The following is a 13,814-nucleotide window of genomic DNA, read 5'->3' on the forward strand; positions in this document are numbered from 1 at the left end:
CTTAGTCTCCATTGCATTGATTTCTGCTCTGATCTTAATAATTTCCTCCCTTGTATGAGCTTTGGTTTTGTCCTGCTCTTCTTTTTCTAGAAGCTTGAGGTTCAGCATCAGGTTGTGTAATTGAGCTTGCTCTGTTTTCCTAATATGAGTATTCACTGCTATGAATATCCCTCGTAAGACTGCTTTCATTGTGTCCCATAGATTCGGATATGTTGTACTGGCATTGTCATTTAATTGAAGGAACTGTCTGATTTCTTCTTTAATTTCCTCTGTGACCCATTGGTTATTCAGAAGTATGTTGTTCAATTTCCATGTGTTTACGAAATTTTTGCAGTTTCTTTTGATATTGATCTCCAATTTCATCGCACTATAGTCTGATAATATACATGGGATAACATCAGTTCCTTTACACTTATTTAACCATGTTCTATGAGTGAGTCTGTGGTCTATTTTGGAGAATGGCCCGTGTGCAGCTGAAAAGAATGTGTATTCTGGTTTTGTGGGGTGGAACACTCTGTAAATATCTGTTAAGTTCATTTGCTCAAGAGTTTGGTTGAGTTCTAGTATTTCATTACTTATTTTTTGTCTAGTTGATCTATCTATTTGTGACAGTGGGGTATTGAGGTCCCCCACTATTATTGTATTAGTGCACATATGACTTTTCATGTCTGTTAGTATTTGTTTTATATAGTTGGGCACACTAGTGTTTTGTGCATAGATATTTTTGATTGTCATCTCTTCCTCTTGGATTGTTCCCTTTACAAGGATGTAGTGTCCTTCTTTGTCTCTCTTAATCAGTGTTGGTTTGAAATCCACTTGATCTGCGAAGAGGATAGCTAGTCCTTCTCTTTTTTCGGGTTCCTGCCACATGGAGTATTGTTTTCCACTCTTTAACTTTCAATCTATGAGTTTGTTTTTGAATTAAGTATGTTTCTTGTATGCAGCATATTGTTGGATCTTGCTTCTTGACCCATTCTGCCAGTCTATTTCTTTTGATTGGTGAATTGAGATGATTAACATTGATGGTTATAACTTATATGTATTGACTTATCATTGTCATGACTTTTTCTTTTTGTTGGATTCTCCCCCTTTGCATTTAATTTCTTGTTGTGCCTGACCGATTCGTTCTGCTGTTTCCTGGGCTTGTGATACTCATTGTCTTTTCCTAGGATATTGTCTAAAAGTTTTTGGAGTGCTGGTTTGGTATTCATGAAGTTCCTAAAGTGCTCTTTGTCATGAAAGTATCTTATTTCTCCATCAATTTTGAAAGATAATTTTGCAGGGTACACCAATCTGGGTTGGAGGCTGTTTTCCTTTAGGGCTTGGAATACATCACTCCACGCTCTTTTTGCCTTGAGGGTTTGCATTGAGAAGTCTGCTGTGATTCTGATGGGCTTTCCTTTGTATGTGATTTGTTTCTTTAACTGCTTGTAGAACTTTGGTCTTCAGTTGGGTTTCTGGAATCTTAACAACTATATGCCTATGCATAGATTTTTTTTGATCAAGGCGGGTTGGAGTCCTATATGCCTCACTTATCTGTATGTCAAGTTTTTTTCCCCTTCTTGGGAAGTTTTCTGCCATCACTTCTGTGAACAGTTTTTTTATGTCATCTGCACTCTCTCCTGTTTCTTCGTTGACTCGAATCAGTCTTGTTATTCTTCTTTGCATCATCTAGCAGTTGCTGGATTGCTTTCTTGTGGTCCCTTACAATTTTAAAGCAATTTTTCTTTTCCTGTTCACTAATTGAAATCTTATCTTCTATATCTGAAATTCTTTCTTCACATTGGCTCATTCTGCTGTGTAGACATTCAGTGGAGTTTTTAATTCCTGGAAATCTCTTTGCATCTGTTTTATAGATTCCATTTGTTTCCTATGTTGGAATTCCATCATGTTCCTCAGCTCCTCTCTAGATTTATTGATCATGTCTTGCACTATGGGCACAATCTCTGCTGTTATCTGAGAAATTATTTCTGATTTCATTTTTTCCAGATCATCTTTCATTGCTACTTCAGGGAGTCCAGGTGGTTGAGTATCAGAGTGTTCCTTCTCGTTTCCCTTTGGGGTTGCTGTAGGTGATCTGGAGGTCTGGTTCTGAGACTTGTTTATGTGTCTTTTCATTTTGATGGAGGAATGTGTGCAGTGTGTGTGCTGCTGGCATCCACGAAGCTCACCTTCTCTGTACTGGAGCAGTGGTACGGTGGCCCAGAATCCTCCTCTGTCCTGGGAGTGATGGTACTATGGTCCGGAAGCCTCCTCTGTCCTGAGAGCAGTGCTACGGCAGTTCAGAACTCTCCTCTGTGATGGGAGCAGTGGTACCACAGTCCAGAAGCCGCCTCTGCACTGGGAGCAGTGGTATGGCAGCCTGGAAGCCTCCTCTGCACTGGGATTGGTACTACAGTGGCCTGGAAGCCTCCTCTGTGCTGGGAACAGTGCTATGGCAGCCCAGAACCCTCCTCTGTGCTGGGAGAAGTGGTACCAAAGTCTGGAAGCCTCCTCTGCACTGGGAACAGTGATAGAGTGGCCGGGAAGATGCCTCTGTGCTGGGAACACTCCACAATTAATAGGTCACACTCTCCTGTCCAGTGTCCTTTCCAGCTCTCTGTCACCAACATGTCACAGTCCATTCTTCGCCTCCTTGCCATGCCCTAATCTCCTACCTTACGTAGACATATCTTTTGAGAGTCACAATTCAGCTACTTAAACAAAAAAAACATTTCTGGATGAAATAGGAATTTACACTGCAGTATTCCCACCTGAAGCTAATAGTGAACATCTTGAAAAGGCATAAATAGATGCCTCATCCACAGTCAGATCTCATACATGAAGGAATCAGTCCAACTCACTATCAGATTCTCACCCCTTATTTTGTTAGCACCCTGGTGAGTGGCCAGTGGAAATAAATGCCCTTTCTTCCTTTCCTCCCCTATCTGCCTCTTGCTGAGTGACCTAGTAAAGGAAGGGATATAGCAGTAGAGCAGCACTTAAAAGAAAATCAGTTCTCCTAGCAGAGAGCAGTCTAGCAGCTCCCCACTCAGGTCCTGCATGGCTTCCCCATAACTACTGACCGCCCCTTGATACTGATAAGGTAGCGGTCATATTAAGTTTTGTAGCGCCGAGGAACCATATGCTCTGTAAACAGCTATGTTCTGCAAACAGTTTATGACCTCTGTTCCCATATGATTCCTAAGACATTGTCTTCTTACAAGGCTAAACTACTGAACTGTCTGCCCCTGTCCTGTTCCAGTAAACTCACTCACTGCGTCACCAGAAAGCCCACCCTCCCTTCAGCTAAATGCATAAAAACTGGAGCTTTCCTTTGCTCAGTCACCCAGCACTTTGGACATGGGTTCAGCTGGGTCATGTGTACACATAATAAAATCCTCTTTATTCCCATTTGGTCTTTCTTGTCCTTTGGAATTCTGAAATGTTTCAGAACTATCTTGATTTAGACTTTCTCTTCCTGCAAAGGTGACTGGTGGTTCTTAACTAGATACTTTGCTTTCCTTCTTGCTGGCTCTGACAATGTCTTAGGTAAACATCAAGCTCTTCTAACCTTTCTTCTTGAAAGGTTATAGGTCAGAGGAGAGGTTTACAGATTTAAAAAAATGAAAGAGCAAAAATGGTACAATTGTGAATCTGTGAATCTACGAACTCCACTGGTCTGTACCTCATCCTGGCTCAGGTTTTGATTATCGGTAGGGATATTTCACATCAGAACTATAGGAGACGCTTCCTTCAACATTTCCTGTCATACAGAGACAAGGACATCTGTAGGACACACCAGAGTGACGAAAGTAAGCTGCTCAAAGCAGCACTGCAGAGGCAAGTGCACAACATCTGAGCCCAAATGGATTTCACTTGCCCTGGGCTCTGGCCTGGCACCTTGCACGATGGCCTGGTATCACTGTGGACTTGCCATCAGCTGAGGAGATCATATTTGCAGTATTTGACTTAGTGGTCTGAGCTTAAGGAATAGAAATCACTTTATCTTTTACTAAATTGCTGTATGTACTCTAATAAAACGGTATCCCTAATATGTAAGTCCTTTCTAGATGCTTCTAGATTTTAATCTTCTTATAAAACAGGCCAGAAGTCAGCCAAGCAAATGGGATTAGTCCGCCTGGACACAATTGTCCGCTCAGCTGGTGAGGGGTAAGGAGAGACGCCAAGGCCGGCTGGGGAGGAGGAGGAAACTTCAGTTCAGGGTTGCTGTGAACTTTGCCCAAGTAACTTCCACTTTCTCTGGTTGTTTCTCCATTTATCAAATACAAACCTGACCATGTTCACTGACTCTCCAACAAGCTTTCTTTCTTAAGACTTCAAAAAGAAAAATAATGTGAAATTTCTTGTACAAAAGTTAGATTATGTTATTTCTAGGGCCCAAAATGTAAGCAGATACTTTGGGGTCCTGAAGGTTGAGCTCCAGGCCCCTCCCTGGCTCAGTACTATTCTCAGCCCTATTATTAGCAGTGACAAGTCATCCGTTAGTTCTTAAGGGATGGGGTCTTCCTGTGCAGCCCAGCTGGCCTCTGACTGGGGCTCCAGCTGTCCTCCTGCCTCCATCTCCTGAGAAGCTGGGACTAGGGTGGATGCCACTGTACCCAACGTGCAACAAAATATCAGCAATTAATGGTAACAGGTCCTTAAAGCTCTGTCACTGTGCCTGCCGGGCATCATAAGGAGTTGCCAATTCTGCTTAGAGACAGGCAGATGTAGGATCCCGTGCACGAACCTAGAACTCTGCACTTCTTCCTCTTCCTGATCAAGTAGGTGAGTGCCTCATAAACACTCAGTTCTTAGGCTCCTAGGACTGCAGGACGGCCAGGGATCACTTGTCCCAGGGGTCTGCTCTACTGGGTAGTGAGGCCACCTGTGGGAAGAGGTGCTGTCCCTTCCATGGCACAGCACTTTGGGATGAGTGTTTAAATTAAAATAATAATAATAATAACAACAAGAACGGAGGAAGTGGCATTCCCAAGACCTGTGCATCTTCCCTGCCCCACCTTCCCCCAAAGTGAGCTCCAGCCACTTTAGCTGGCATCACAGACTGGCACCCAGCACCACAGGGTCTGAAGTGTCACCGGCCACTGCAAAGCCTTCTGCTGGTGACAGGTCAGCGGCAGCTTGTGTGGGGCAGCTACAAACAAATGATCGCTCATCCTCATGGGAAGTTTGTTAGAGGGGAAGGGCTGGAGGGGGGGCAGCTCTGTGTCACTGAAATACAAATGGAGTCCTCGTGCGATTGCTCTACAAGGACCGTGTAAGGGATGTCACACTTCTTTTCCTTTCTTACTTGAAGTATTTTAATTCATTGCCATCATTACTCTTTTTAAAAAGTAGTGGTAAAGTGCACATAACATGAAATTTACCCCTTAGCCATTTTTAAGTGTGCAGTTCAGCAGTGTCAAGTGCATTCATGTTGCTGTGAAAGCTTTGTATCTTGTGAAACTCTGTGTGCAGTATTTAACAACTCCCCACTCCTCTTTCCCTTACCTGCTAACAGCTGCCTTCCACTTCCTGGGTCCATGACTGGATCACTCTCGGCCCCTTGTAGAAGTGGACTCACACAGTGCCTGGCTTATTCCATGTCGCAGAATGTTCTTAAGGCTCAGTGTGCTGGAGCCGGTGTCAGAAGAGACAAGTCTCTGACCACCTCGTCCTCAGCACACATCGCAGTGCAAGGCTTTGCCAAAATATCTAAGCAGTTCTCTTCAGAAGGCCCTGAAAAGCAAGGAAGGTCGGAGTCTGTCACAGATTAGAGGACATAAAGGGACAGAAAAACTAAATCCGATATGGGATCCTGGAATAGAAAAAGGAGATTTACAGGAAAATTGGTGAAATCCAAATTAGGTCTGTGACTTATTTTAGTAGGGGTGTACAAACTTAATTCCTTATGTTTTGAGAAATAAAAATTATATATATTTAAGGTATAGCACATGACATTTTGATACACAGTATGAAAATAATTTTTCAAAATCAAGCTCAAATTAAAATCTTGCTCAACTTAAACTCAAATTAACCCAATTAAATCATGTTCTACCTCTGACTGTCAAGCTTTAGCTCAGTCATCCTGGGAGTCTTCCATCATCTGGAAGTAGAGGAGAACCTAGGGCATCAGCACCCTGAAGATCAGCTAGGATCTTGTGCCTGTGTCTAACGTCTGCAGCTGAGACCCTCATGGCTTTTTGCAGGGTGAAGGCCCTGCTCATGGCATCCATTTGTGGCACGCTAAGCCAGACTCCTGCATGATCTTCAGGTGTCCACAGCTTCTCTCCCCCATCAGAATACGGGTGCATCTCCACCATTTTTGTCCAAACCAAGTTCTTTGGTTCTCTTAGTCTGGCCCCAGAGTGGGCCATGTGCCTCTCCCTCTGGGACAGTCCCACATGCCATCTGAAAGGGCTGGACTGGTGGAGTTAAGCCCGGGACTTAACTTGGTGGACAGGAGAGGGAGGAGGAAGTTTCTTTTCCATTGTCTTTGATAAGGAGTCCGCTGTGGCAAGAAGGACTGAACACCAAATATGTTCTCCATGAGTCATCAATCAGCAGAAATATTCGTTACTGTAAAAAAAGATTAACCTTTTAAAGTAGGCACAGATAATGTTGGTGTAGGAAATGCTGCTATCATTTCTTTTAAGATCAGCTTTGGATTTCCTTTTCTCTCAGAAAAGACTGAGAGAATGCTCCCCAAAATTGGTATGGCCTATTAAGAGATAGGTAGGAAATGCAAAATGGAAAGAAAATTCGGAACCAGTGATCTATACAAGTCTCCCTTCTCCCTTCCTTCCTTCTCTCTCTCTTTCTTTCTTTCTTTCTTTCTTTCTTTCTTTCTTTCTTTCTTTCTTTCTTTCTCTTTCTTTTTCTTCACCCCTCCATCCCCTACATTTTACTCATGAGTAGGCTGAGGTTTTCCTGTGTTATCTACTCTACCAGAGGAAAGACCAGAAAAGAGAAAGCCATATGTTGAGAATTGGGTATCAGGTCTTATGGGGGACATTTTAGCACATTTGTTCACTCAGTCCTGAGAATAACACTTCAGGGTAGATATTATTATCTTACTTTACAGATGATCAATGGTGCAGACTAAATAAATGCCCATCATACAACAATAAATGAATGAATCCAGATCCTGAATCCAGGGCTCCCATTTTGAAGTTAGATGTTCATTCCATCGCCCTATGAAGGTAACAGAGGATGCAAGGCTCCTCTCTCCTTGTTTCGCTGGGTTATTTTACAGAAAGAGACAGGCACACAGTACTTCTGCTAGAACCGTGGACGGTATAATGGTAGGAAAGGAAAATGAAGAAGGAAGAGTAAAATGTGCATGCTCATTCCAAGGACCTAGCCGCTTGCTCATTATCACTTCTAGTGGGAAAATGTTAGTGTAGGTTGTGCCTGAATGTCATGCTAGAAGAAGAGAGGAAAATCTGGAACACATGGTGCCATTCTCTTCTCTCTCAGTAAAGGGAGTGAATGCCATGGCTACCTAGCTCTTGGTGACTCTCTTCCTCCAGTTTTCCACCACTGTCCAACTCCTCCTTGTCTCCCTTTCTATATACTCACACGCGCACACTCACACACGCACACAGAGGTAGAGAGAGGTCAATGCACAAAGTGCTGCTTACTGAGGAGTGCTGACTGCTTGCTCGATGCATGTACTATCACAGGCACCCGGGGCAGAGTTCATGTAATCAGGGGCCACATATGTGCTGATTAACTCTTGACCAGAGAGGAGACACCGTGTCTTTTACGGGAGAACTATATAAAATGCTTTCTTCTCGGGGTATTTTTATCAGTGCGTGTGTGTGTGGTGCCAATGCTTGCACTCCTGTGTGGAGTTGGCCCGTGTCCGTAGCCCATCCTAACTCATTTTTCCTCCCCTTCCTTCCTTCTCCCCGCTCCCTTCATCCCTGGATCCCCTCCCCTTTGAGAAAGATCTAGCTCCCTGCTTCCTATCATCTATCTTTTACTTCGCTCTTTATTTATAATTTGGCTTTCTCATGTAAGAGAAGTCATACCATATTTAAGCCTGTGTGCCTGACTCATTTCACTTATGCTTGCAGTACATAATGATTACATTCATTGTGGGGAATTGGTACACGTCCTTAACACATTTTTTTTTTTTTTAACTGGGGATCAAACTCAGGACCTTGTGCTTTCGAGGCAGACGGCGGCACCACTGAGCTAAATCCCCACCCAACACATCTTAATTCTCTGTACTTCCCCTTCCCCTACTCTTAAGGAGCATTGTTTAACTTGGGGAGAATTTACAGAGGGCTCTTGACATTCATTTCAAATAAACATGAATGCATCAGAAGTATCGTTATTTTTCCATCAAGTACTAGGCAGGAATGACTCAGAATAGGAGGCAGGGAGACCAAGCCGTGGGTCCCACTGGCTGTAGCAGGTGGAAAGTACTGGGGTCCTTCCACGGAGATGGCCCAGAGCAAAGGCAGGTCATGCCCTCGGCAGCCAGCTCCACAGCAGCACTTTCTCCACGCTTGACATCAGCCTTCGCAGTAGTTGGAAAGCATGCAAGTGGATTGGCAGTGCCCACAGTTCTCAGCTTCCCTAATAAATTTTATGATCATTGCGGTTCTAGGTCATCCTTCAGTACGGATGCTAGAAAACAGACAAGCCAGCTGGACTCAAGTATGAGTCGGGCACCTTGATTCCACACCACTAAGCACCTGTTAGAAGACATTCAGGGATGGTCCTCTCAGTGTCACATGTCACAGCAGACCTTTGAGATGAGGAGCAGGAGAAGGAAGACTGGAAAGGGTAGAAGCTGACATCTCACCCCATACCTGAGGTCCGGGTGTACAACAGTCCTGTCTGCATAGGCGCATGGTCCACAGTGGTGGCAGAGGCAACCAGCATTGAGTGGACTCGTGGGTTCGAGTCTGGGTTCTGCCCCTTTCTGTCTGTGAGAATGTCCCAACACGATCTGGCGGTTGCAGTGGCAATCTCTCACTGCCCCGGGACTCTCGGGAGTTCACTGACTCCCGATTACATGCCAGTGGATAAATATCTCAGTTTCTCCAGGAGCTTTCTTAAGAGGAGGCCTGAGAATACTCATAGCCAATAACCTGCATAATTTATTTCTAACCCAAGGAAGAAAAATATTTCCATGACTCTATTGGGATGGAGTTTACAATACTGCAATTTGGGGAACTGAACGGCGGTGTCCTGTGCCCTCTGCTTCATTGTGGATGTACGGACTGCGTTCCACAGGAGAACAGGAGGTTGTCTCCTCTGTACTGTGGGCCAGGGATGTTGGGGAGACACTGAGGTGTAAATCCAACAGCAGCCGCTTAGCGGTGAGGTTTGTGTTTGGTTCAGAGTGTTTTTGACAGGCATGGGGACTCCCCGTGAGCGTGGGAAACCACAGGCTTTGGAAAGCCTGGGATCTGGAAATAGTTGTGTTTATTTTTTACCATATACTACTAAGTTTTAGCTTCAATTCCTTCACATTCTTACTTCTCTACATTTTTCTTATTGCATTCAGTACCCATTAACCATAATGCACAAGATCAACAACAACAGCCCACACCAAAGTTAATAGAAACCAAATGTCTCAGTAGCTTGAACTCCACAGCTCACGTTTTCCTTTTTCCTGCTGATTGAGGAATCTCTCTCCCTGAGCTAATCTTCTCTACTCCCTCTACCCCAGGCCCCAGGCCCCATAGCCTCGGGTCTTTTCTCGAGCACACTCCCAGACTTCCATCTCCTTGAAAGTGAACTTGCCTGCCTGGTTTCATTACTTGCCTGGCATTCTTCACAGATGGGGACTTTGACCTTCTGAAATTCCTCCTGAAGATTAAATACCAAGCCCAGCAGTCCACAGGAGAGTTAGTGGATGGTTCCAGCACACACAGCAAGACCTCCAGAGGGTCAAATGATTCACTCAAGGGAAAGTATGGACCAGATGGTCAAATCCGGATGTAATTCACATGCTCATCAGCTTTGGGTACTGGGATCACCAAGTGTGAAGGAGGGGTGGCTCTGTCCTTTCCAGAAGATCTCAAGTTTGGACTTTCATTTTTGGATGTTTGTTGTTGTTATTTGTTTTTGCAAAACACACAATGCAATTGATCTCCTTTTCGTGGAACTTTAGGAGCCTCAGAGGATGTGCTCATGGTCTCATCGATGCATCTTCACTTGGTGACTGAGCCAGAACTGCTCTCTTCTCTCTTCCTGGCTCTTCCCCTTTTTACAACCCACTTCTAGGCTTTTCTATAGTCAAAATATTAGACAGCTGGTCAGTAAGATGGAGGTCAGGGCCAGAAGTCACCTTGGTAGTGAGGTCTACACCCCATATAGGGTTGGGATTCTGAGGTTACCCCGTTGGCGTGAGGGAAAGCCAGGACTACAGGTGAGACAAACTTATGCCCTCATTTGACATAAGAATGGGCTAACAAATGTATTGTTCTGTAAATGAATAGATTTAAAGTTTCTGAATTTTCTGAAAACTCTGCAGATTTGGTTGAAGATCTGTTGTCTATTGATCAATTCAGATTTTTTTCTTGGTCCCTTCTTTCTGTTGCCTGTCCTTTGGTTATTTCTATCTCTGATAGAAGGGTAGGTTCCCAGAGAGAAGGAAAGAGAAAATTTTGACTCTATTTTCTTCGTGAGTTGGAATCTGTTAACATTTTCATGGGAATGGGGGGCTAAGATTCTAGGTAAAAAGTTATTTGGGATACATACTCAGGTAGTACACCGCAATAGTTAAGAATTAAGGTTTATAGTGAAAAGATCTAGATTTAATTACAAAATTGACTTAACACATTTATATACCCCTGGGGAAATTTCCTACACTTCCTCAGCTTTAATTTTCTCATTTGTGAAAGGGGAATGCTGTTAGTCTCACAGGATTGTTAAGAGTATTCAGCTAAGTATGAGAATGAAGTCCTCAGTTTCATTCCTAACATACAGAACATTTATTTATTATTTATGTTCTTAGTGACTTTTCTCTAGCAATCTGGTACATGTGGCTTATTTTGCTTATTCAGCTGGTAAACCATTATATCATAGTTCCAGAATGTAGTTGACAATTTCCCTCTTCCGCCTAGCGTATTGCTTTCTGTCTTCAAACAGGGAGCAGACTAGTGCTTGGATGCCCCAGCTGGTGAGTGCTACCACACAGCTATGCCATTAAGGTAACAACATTTCCTGGAGGAGATGAAAGCAGTCTCAAACACCCAAGATTTGAGCAAACATAAGAAGGTTTGTTTACATCTGATCAGGGAGCTACATGACTCCAAACTCCCTGTTCATGGAAAGCCAGAAATTTGGGGAAGTTGATCATTTTTTTTAAGAGTGCATATGGCAGCATTCATAAGAAAGACATAAAAGAGAACATTTTGAAAAATTTTCTCCGAAATATTTCAGACCCACTAACCTTATGCAAGACTTACTGCAGTTGCATTTTAAACATCAAGAATAATATAGTGCTTTTAAAAATCAAATGTGAGCAATTCATTCAGCACATTCAGTGTGGTGCTTTTCTATCAGGCTTGGCCAGGCCCCAGGAGGTGGGCTTGCCTTCGCCTTGCGTGAAGAGGTGACTGACTCCGAGCCCTGGTGAGGTGGGGCTAGCTTGAGTTTTGGTCCCTATCTGACTAGGAAGGTGCCATTCTTGAACTCTTTCCAATTCTGGTCTCAGAAGAGCTTTCTGAAAGTATCGAAGGAGAAGCAGGAGACTTGAACTTCTCTTTGCAAGTACTCCAGAATCAGCTCAACTTGAGCACTGGCCTCAGCCGAGTTAAAGGGGCCAGGCCAATAATGGTGACGTCAACTTAACTACTCTGCAGCTAAGCAAGCCTGCGTGTGGCTTCCAGATGCATCCTTACAGTGCCTCTCTGAAGCGAAAGAATCCTAGCAAACGTTACTGAGCCCTTACCGTGTGCTAGAGTTCACGCTGCCATATCAGCGCTGGTGATGGCCTTTTGAGGAAGTACTACTGTCGGATTTGAAGGTCAAAGTGAGGCTGAGAGAGGTTAAATTGGTGCCCACACTGCAGACGGGGTTTGAACCGGGTCTGCCCAGCCCCGCAGGCCTTGCCTCGCAGCCCTGGGAGGAGGCACCAGCAGTGGGACCTACAGCCCAGTCACGTGGTTCTTAGGCTACCTAGGCCCCCAGCCTGGATTTCTTAGTCCCTGGCTGGCACCTTCCTGTTATATTGTGCTAAAAGCACTCAATATTTTAGGTCATTAAACTTTACGGAGCTCATAAAACCACTGCAGTTAGCCTGGCCTGCAGCTGGGAGTCATTAGGACAGTAAGTGCCCAGAGTCAGCGCACCTGTGCAGCAGGACAGGGTCGGCTGGGACTCCGTCCCCCTCCCCAGTAGCCTTGCTGGACAGGGGCTCGGCCAGGCTGCCCAGGAGAGGCACAAGGTGGCTTCCAAAAATGCCAGTGTCTGTTGCAGAAATGTACAGGGGTCCTCTAGGGTGGGGGCCAAGCAGAGTGCTTGTTAACCAGCCCCAGGCAAGTTCACGGCAGTCCGGCCAGGGAGGCACCGCCTGAGGTGGCAGGGGTGAGCTTGGAAACCTGCTGGCCGGGCTTGGAGAGGACGAGATAGGAACACCTGGCACCTGCCAGCCTGCACCTCAGCTGGACCAGAGGCCTCGCCATGTGCAGCTCTCAGCACAAGGCCCCCGTGCACGGGATCCCAGTATTGTGGGGGACACTACTCAAAGCAGATCAGGGATTTTAAATTTAGAATCAACTAATGGCTGCTCAAGGCCGAGGAGAGGGGAGTGGGTCCCTGAAATGGGATTATGTGCATGTAAAATGAATGGTTTTTAAGGGGGGGTACGTTATGTTCTTTGGGTTCTCAAAGGTTTCTGTAAGTCAAAGAAGGTTGGGAATTTATAAGAACCACTTCAGTGGTTGCTCAAAAACCAACTAAAGAACAGAATCCAGAATATCAGAGTGGACCAAACTGGGGTTCATGACCTTTGCAGGAAATGACAGCAACCACGGTCACAAGCTCAGAGGTTAGGACCTCGTAGTACGTAGGCACGGGGCGTCCATGCTTTCCAAAAGCTCCCAGGTGGCTTTTCAGTTTCCCCCACATTTAATATGATGTTGGTGGTAGGTTCGTCATAAAAGCTTTTATCAGACTGAGGTGAGGTCCTTCGATATCGCCTTTCCTCAGGGTTTTCGTCATGAATGGATGTTGGAGTTTGTCAGCCTCTCTGTGTCTATGGAGATAAGGGTGTGGTTTTTGTCCTTCTGTTTATGTGATGCATGACATTTATTGATTTGTGTGTGTTGGACCATCCTTGCTCCATGGGTGAAGCTTACTTGGCCATGATGTATGATCTTGATGACTCACCACATTCCGTTTGCCAGTGTGTTGAGGATTTTTGCTAGGCCCCATTTTCTAAAAGTTCCCCACTTTTCCATAGTGCCACAGGCAGGTGACGTAGTCATCACATATGGGCCTTTGGGGGTTACTCCAGGTCCTCAGTATGGTGCGAAGTAAATCTTTTATGGGTTGAGCATATCACCTGTTTTATTACAGTAACAGAAAGCTGAGGAACCCGTAGGAGCTGAGTGTCCAGGGTCTGCAGAATGAAAGGTTGAGTCCATCCTCCCTGATCGAAAGGGGCTGGTGGCCAGTGCTGATGTGTGGGTAACCCCCACAGGCTGGCAGATAACCGACAGCTTCTGTGCTTTCTTCGATTGTAATTATGTAGTTTCTGGGTTTTCTTGTGTGTTGCCACTTCTGCACCTCTTTTGTAGATCTGTGGTCTTAACACTACCAAGAAAAATGAGCAGAAATTTAGAAATGAGGCAAATGGGTGA

The sequence above is a fragment of the Heterocephalus glaber genome, unplaced genomic scaffold (genome assembly GCF_053883595.1).
Source record: "Heterocephalus glaber isolate CG9 unplaced genomic scaffold, H.glaber_assembly_v1.0 deba00000738, whole genome shotgun sequence".
Taxonomy (NCBI): Eukaryota; Metazoa; Chordata; class Mammalia; order Rodentia; family Bathyergidae; genus Heterocephalus; species Heterocephalus glaber.